The following is an 8,079-nucleotide window of genomic DNA, read 5'->3' on the forward strand; positions in this document are numbered from 1 at the left end:
TGGATTAAATTGTTCTTCGTTATGATTATCGACAAGTAGTAATACCATTTTTATAACAACTATATCTCAATAACTTAGAACTCGGAGTATAAAACCAGTGTCATTCAACTCTCTCAGTGTTTAAAAAACACTCTTCCATTCTATTTCCACTAGTGATAGATAATAGGACACATTAAAGCAGGTCAGACTGACTTATACAAATGACTATTTACTCTTACTGTAAACAAACGTGTGAAGACATTCTGTAATGCTGCATCTTTGACTACATCTTTTCAATTGCCTGATGCAGGTCCTGTTGTTGCACAGGCCAAATTTCATCTTCATCACAGCCTTCTTCTAATGTAGAATTAACATATTCTCTGACACAGAGGAGGGCAGCATCTCAACACATTTCTTTTAGGTCATTTCCTGAAATCCCATCAATTTCCTGGGCAAACTTCTAGCAGGTCCACATGCCTATCTACATTTTCATTTTTCAAAATGAGTTTCCAGATTGCTTCTCTTTGTTTAAGAGTAGGCTGGTTGGTACGAAACCCAGGCATTTTTATCAGTACAACTGAGTCGAGATTCTGAGGATGATCAGTAGCTCCCCTCACTATGATCTGGCAACTGTGGTCAGTATCCCATCCATCTCAGAGACTCACAAAACTGAGCTTTCATCATGGCTGTAGCTTTATGGTTACAACTTGAACAGTTTCATAGAAAGAAATCTATTTCATCTATAAAGATAATGGAAGGCTATAGCTTTATAACAAGGGATAAAAAAACAGCAGCAGCTAATTTCTGGAATTCTTGATATTGCTTATCTGTCAAAGTTGAAGGTTGAAAGTTAATAAATTGAGCTATTATAAATAATGCTGCAGTGATCATGCGGGGCACAGCTATCTCTTTGCAATAGTGATACTATAGATAGTGTTCAAGGAATATTTGGTGAGATGGTATTTTCAGAAGCAGAATGAATTACATTGAAGGAGAGGACTAGTAAATTTTTCCCCCTGGACTGAAGTGACCCGTAGTATATTTAGGGCAAAACCAAAAAGCTTTCTGTCAAAATTCTGTTTTATAGTAATTAAACTATAAATCGCTTCTAAAACAGCATAAACCTTTGTTTCTTGAGATGAAAGTGTGTGTCACAGAACACATCTTGACATTTCATATGTCATAATGTGGTTAGCCTCTGTTTTTAAACTTAGTCATCTTAATGATAGAGATTTTCCATAAAACACTGTGTATATGAGTATTTGAGTATGGATGTTTGTATGAAAGACAGAAAGAGAGATTACAGAAAAAAAATGGGAGCAATCAACATTTTACTATAGCCTGGAGGCTACAGAAGCCTGAAATTTTCAAACAAATGCTTCTTTTTCTTCGGTAAGATGACTTTGTCTTTCAGATCTGTAATGAGATCATCTAAACCTGCTAAATCACTCCAACTAACATGCACATTAAGAGGGTCTACAAGATGAGAAGAAATACCCATTTAATGTTCCGAAATTTTCACATTTTTTACATTATTTTGTTTCATTAATTTCTCTGCCTGTTTCTGATTGGATCGACTGAATCTACTGTCCATTTGAGTAAAGTGTTTTACTGCACCAAACATTGTCAAAAGGAAATTTAAACTAACAACTTCATTCTGATACAAAGGACGAGAAAAGACTTTAGTATGTACCATCTTGATGTTAATCCCCATGCAGAAAAACTATTTCAATCTTATTATTCAAAGGTCCTCTTATGTGGTACATATATACAATGGAATATGACTCAGAGATGAAATACTACCATTTGCAACAACATAGATATATCTTGAGATAATCATGATAAGCGAAATAAGCCAGACAGAAAAAATTGAAAACCACGTGATATCACTTATATGTGGGATATAAATCTAAAAGCAACAAAAATGACAAACAGAGTCTCATAGATAGTAGACTAGTGGTTACCAGAGGGGAGGAGGAGGTAGATGGGACAAAAGAGGCCAAATATGTGGTGACAGAAAGAAATCTATGAGTAGTGAACACACAATGCAATACACACACACACACACACACACACACACATACAAACATACATACATACACATATATATGCATATATATATGACATACCGTTGAATTGTACACTTGAAACTTACTGTATTTTGTTAATTGATGTGACTATAAACAATAAATTAATTAATAAATCTTCTTAGCCTACAAAATATACATCTACTCTGACATAGGGAGCAATTTCACCCACAGCTTTCCATGCCTCTGTATAGCCATTCTGTTTTTGCAGTATTATAACCCATCTTAATAGGCAAATTTGTAGATGGCACTAATCTGCTTTTTTAACTAGAAAAAAATTGTTTTATATAAACTCCACACTACTTTCTCAATGTTTTCTCCAGTTAAGCTTCTGGTCCTGAGCTTCAATAAAAGACTTTGGCATAGTATTAGTGACTGGCAATTCCAACACACAAATGGCATTTCCATGTCTTCATAGCCACCTACACTCTTCCAAAGGTATGTTTTAGTCTACTAGGGCCTCCATAGTTAAATACCAAAGATGGTGGTTTAAAAAAAACCAGAAATTTATTTTCCCTAAGTTCTAGAAGCTAGAAGTCCAAGATCAAAACTCCAGTTGACACAATTTCTAGTAAGCTCTCTCTTCCCGGCTTACAGATGACCACCTTCTTGCTATGTCCTCTCATTGGCTTTCCTTCATGTGTGTTCATGGGGAGACAGAGCAATTTCTCTAGTGTCTCTTATAAAGGCACTAATTCTACTGGATCAGGACCCCACCCTTATGATCTCATTTAACCTTAATTATTTCCTTAAAGGATCTGTTTCCAAATTCAGCCACACAGAAGTTTAGAGAACCAACATACAAATGTGGGGGGTGGGGGGACACATTCAGCCCATAATAAGAAGTATTTGGATATTACATTGTTTGATTCTTAATGTAATTCTGCTCCCATTTTTTTCTGTAATCTCTCTTTCTCTCTTTCATACAAACATCCATACTCAAATACTCATATACACAGTGTTTTATGGAAAATCTCTATCATTAAGATGACTAAGTTTAAAAACAGAGGCTAACCACATTATGACATATGAAATGTCAAGATGTGTTCTGTGACACACACTTTCATCTCAAGAAACAAAGATTTATGCTGTTTTAGAAGCGATTTATAGTTCAATTACTATAAAACAGAATTTTGACAGAAAGCTTTTTAGTTTTGCCCTAAATATACTACGGGTCAGTTCAGTCCAGGGGGAAAAAATTACTAGTCCTCTCCTTCAATGTAATTCATTCTGCTTCTGAAAATACCATCTCACCAAATACTCCTTGAACAATATCTATAGTATCACTATTGCAAAGAGATATCTGTGCCCCGCATGGTCACTGCAGCATTATTTATAATAGCTCAAGAAATGAAAATAACCTAAGTGTCTATCAAAGGATGAATAAATTCAAGGTGTGATTTATATATAACAAAATATTATTCAGTCATAAAAAGAAGGAAATCCTGACATTTGGAACATTGTGGGTGGACCTTGAGGGAATTATGCTAAGTGAAATAAGTCAGATAGAGAAAGACAAAAACTGTGGGATTCAAACAAACTCATAGAATCAGAGAATAAATTGGTGGTTTCCAGAGGTGGAGGGGTTGGGGTGGGGGAAATGAGTGAAGATAGTCAAAATGTATAAACTTCCAGTTAAAAGATAAATAGGTTCTGGAGGCATAACATACAGCACGGCAACTGTAGTTAATGATATTGTATTGAATATCTAAAAGTTGCTAAGACAGAAGATCTTAAAAGTTCTCATCACAAGAAAAAAATTGTCACTATGTGATGTGATGGTTAAATTAACTAAATTTATTACAGTAATCACTTCGCAATAATATATACACATATCAAATCATTATGTTGCACACCTTCAACGTATACAATGTTGTATGTCAATTATATCTCAGTAAAACTGGGGGAATAAAAGGATTTCAGAATGGAAGTGAGGAGTGGGGTACAGATCATATAGGTGTGTCATCTACATATTTTTATAAGATTCACTCTGGCCACTGTTTTTGAAATAAGCTGGAGGGAGCAAGGGCAGAAGCCCAGAGGCCAGTTAGGAAGCTGGTGTGGTGGTACAGATAGGAGCCGATAGTGGTTTGCACCAGGGTAGTAGCAGGGAAGATAATGAGAATTAGTCAGATCAGAACATCTCTTAAAGGAAGAAACTAAAAGATGTAATGGCATATTGGAAGTTATGTGTAAGAGGAGAAAAAGAGTCAAGGATGACTCCAAGGATTTTTGGACTGAGCAAAGGGAAGAACTCAGTGGCCATTAGCTGAGATGGAGAAGCCACTGTAACTGTTATGATTAGTGAATATGCTATTCCTACATGAAGGGAAAATAATTGGTAGACTAATTCTGATTCACAAAAAGTGTTAGTGACTAATTAAGTTTTCTCTTCTGTTTCTTAACAAACATTTATTGCATTTATGATGTGATGGCTTTGTGGTCAGTACTCAAAATCTAAAGATGTGGTGACTTGACCCAAGATATTTTAAAAAACAGAGTGAAACCTCAATGGGGACTTGCTTTGAGGCAAGGAATCCTGCCCTAATTTTTTAAAAGTAATTAAGTAATCACCCTCTTACTATCTGTGTGGTCTTGGGTGCATTTAAATCTTCCAGACCATGTTTTCTGACTAATCTATAAGAATAATAAATATTAAGTATTATTAATTTCTTCCTTCCCTAATACTTGCAAATTGTAAATTACCCCAAGTATAAAATTCAGGGTTTGTCTTTCCTTGTTTGTCAATGAAAGAAATGATGGAAAATTCATTTTTAATCCCCAGATAATCTGCATAGATGATTAGATTCTTGAGGGCACGGACTTAGCCTGAGAAGTTTCTTCCAAGACAGGAACAAAGTTCCTGCCCCTCAACTTGGTCCCTGGCCAGGGTCTTGCTTAAGGGTTCTACATTGACTCCACTGCATAAGCCAAGGCTCTAAACATTTGTGGCACTGAGAAATGAATGCAGCTTTGGGTTTACCTATTTAAATACAGAAACAATATTTGCTGCCAGATCCCCTGTGTCCAAACACAGTGATGAGCTGAAGGAATGGGCCTCATTGTATGGGGCAGCAGGCATGTCCTTTTCTAAACGCCAAGTCCCCACAAAAGCCTAAATGTGGAATCCAAGTTTTAGCCAGAGTTGCCCGATTCTTTCTTTGCTCCCCAGTCAGGAAGGGCACCCGGGTCTTTACGAGCCTCAGAGAACCAGTGTCTACTGCAGTCCACATGACAGTTGGAGTGGGGGGTAGAATGGTCCACCTCCTGGCAGACTCAGAGACTCACCTGTAGCCCCCAAGTGAAAACTAGGTGGGGAGCATGGTAGTTTGTTTAAATAACATACTCTTCCCAGGGCCTAAAAACTGTGATTGCCTCTGAGGAGAGGAACTGGGAGCAGAGGGACAAATGTGGGGTTCTTTCATCCCTTTAAACAATATTAGGCATCTACTATGTGCCTGTAGCTATTTCAGGTGCTGGAGATACTGTAACGAACAGAAGAATATAAAAACCTCTGCCATCACGGAGCTTACTTTCTATTGGGGGACATGAACTAAAGATAACATATAATTTTAAATGCCATAAAGGTCAGACAGTTACAAGTGCTAAGTGATAAATGACGATCACACAATATTATGATTGCCTCTTTACTTATGTATCTTTTTCACTGGAATGGGAGCAACTTGAAAGCAGAACTCAAGCTAGTTCCTGACTCAGGGTCTTTGTACTTACTGTTTCCTCAGTCAAAACACTTGTCTCCATACTTCACATAGCTCTTTCCTTCACTCCAAGTGTCTGCAAAAATGGAGCTTCCACAGAGCAGGCTTCTCTGACCATTCTAAAGACAACTTCTATCCCAGGTCACTAGCCCCTTCCTAGGCCTTATTTTTCCTTATAGCACTTATCACTACTCTACATTACAGTATATATGTATTTGCTTACTATCAATCTTTCCAGAGGAATATCTTCTCCAAGAGCAAAGATGCCTTTTCTTTCTGGTGTCTCATGTACCCCAGCACCTAGAATAATGCCTGATACAGAGTAGAGGGCAATCTGCTGACTGCATCAATAAATTAATGCAATGCCTAACCACGTCAAGCAGAACATCAACACATATTCTAGGGGGTGCACATGTACATGTGAGTCCATGTGCACAAACAAAATGATGACTTGTGTGAGGATTGTCACAGCATGGCCCCACAATGATCACTTGGGGACACATAAAGGGTCTGAACTGCAAGAGTGGGGACATAAGAATAGAACATGGGGAGGCTTCTGCTCTGACACTCACTTGGAAGGGTAAGGATGAGAGGAAGGGGCACAGACTTAGCCTGAAAGCCTTTCCTGCTTCCTTTGCTTCCCATGCCAGGACTAAGAGAGCAAAGAGTTGGGGATGGAAAACAATCATAGTGGACAGAGTATATTTTGACATAAGACACTGGATCTGAAACCAGGTGAACACTTGCAGGCAGGGAAGAAACAGAGCTCACCAAGCAAAGGTTGCTCTGGGTTTCCAGATTTCCCCTGGTTCAAACCTAAGGTTGACTCGTATTCAGAACTATTCCATTCACTCTCCTCTTCCCTTTCCTGCTCCTGTTCTGAACATGGGCTTCAGGGTTACTTGAGAACCTCTCAAAGTGGAAACTCAGAGGGCAGGACTAGAGCTGAGAACTCACCCTGTATAGCAGGGCTCTCCAAAGAGTCTGTAGGAAGAAGTTCCTTTAATTTTTCTTGGCCATTTAAAAAAATCACACAGGCTCATTTGTATATATGTTCAAAAAAACATAGAACGAAATTTTTTTTGGATCACTCATAATCCACCACCCAGGAATACCAGTGTTAACTTTGTGGTGTATTCCCTTCAAGCCTCCGTTTTTAAACAATTAGGATCATATTGAATATATAATGTTAAATTCTGGTCTCTTCATTTAATATTCTCTCACAAGCATTTTTCCACACGGTTACAATTTCGAAATCTTCATCGTAGTTGTTACAGAAGAGTCTATCGTGTACTTATTCATCCTGTTGTTGAACGATAACTTTCCTTGAAGTTTTGAGTGGTCTCGGGGTCTGTGTTGACTGAGATGAGGGAGTAGGTGGAATGGAAGGCACCAGGCAGGCAATATCACCTTCTCAAGTGTGAATTCTGGCAACCAGGAGAAGGGCTTTGGCATTGAGGCTCAAGGAGAGGGAGAAGCGTTCTTGAAATCTTTTCATGTGGAGCTTCAGGATCTGCTGGTTGGTCTTTTATTATTATTATTATTATTATTATTATTATTATTATTATTATTATTAATGCCTATCGCACCTGTTCTTCCTAGATGGTCTCCCATCCAAGTACTAACCAGGCCCAACCCTGCTTAGCTTTTGAGCTCAGACATCTGGTTTGTTCAGCAGGCTTGTTCAGGGTGGCATGGCTGTAAACCATGGACTGTGGCTCCACTGGGGTGTGAACCCAGGACCTTCTGCGTGTAAAGCAGACGTGCTAACCGCTGCACTATGGAACCATGCCCTTGCTGGTTAGTCTTTATCTGTTGTTCAAATACTCCAGTAGGATCTAGTAGTAAACCAAGTACAAGGAGTAGTATAAAAAGTGCTGTATGATGACAGAGTGAGAAGGTGAGAGGGGAAGCCATAATATATAGTCATATGCGAACATTGGTCAATTGGGGTTATGAGATTTTAACTTTTCTAGTAGTTGGATGTACTACACCAACTTCAACTTTAGGAGGCATTCTTTGCATTTATGAGAACGAATTTGTAGCTTTGTATGCCTTGGGAGCACTTGGGTGCCACAATGGGAGAGCCGCATGCAGCCATTGTCATGGTGGAATGGCTGGCCCACGTGGCCTGCAGGTCTTCTTCCAGTCCTCATGGCTTCCGGTGAACAGTAGTCATAGCTCGTGCACCATTTACACTGTTTTCTGTGTAAATCACAGAGCCAGAAGATGCCTCAACAGTCTGTTTTGTTGTGTAGAGTTTTTTTTTTTTAGGGGGGGGTGGGATTGAGATT

General features: G+C 38.5%; 1 non-coding gene and 1 pseudogene across 1 annotated transcript; both read right to left on the reverse strand.

The window, feature by feature from the left end:
* Window positions 1-262: 262 nt before the first annotated feature.
* LOC107508211 lies at window positions 263-1,675 on the reverse strand (annotated as a pseudogene).
* Window positions 1,676-7,500: 5,825 nt separating this feature from the next.
* On the reverse strand, window positions 7,501-7,573 carry TRNAV-UAC. The gene has a single exon. It is a non-coding gene; the product is annotated as a tRNA-Val (tRNA).
* Between the last annotated feature and the right edge of the window lie 506 nt (window positions 7,574-8,079).

The sequence above is a fragment of the Rousettus aegyptiacus genome, unplaced genomic scaffold, assembly GCF_014176215.1.
Source record: "Rousettus aegyptiacus isolate mRouAeg1 unplaced genomic scaffold, mRouAeg1.p scaffold_m13_p_2, whole genome shotgun sequence".
Lineage (NCBI taxonomy): Eukaryota > Metazoa > Chordata > Mammalia > Chiroptera > Pteropodidae > Rousettus > Rousettus aegyptiacus.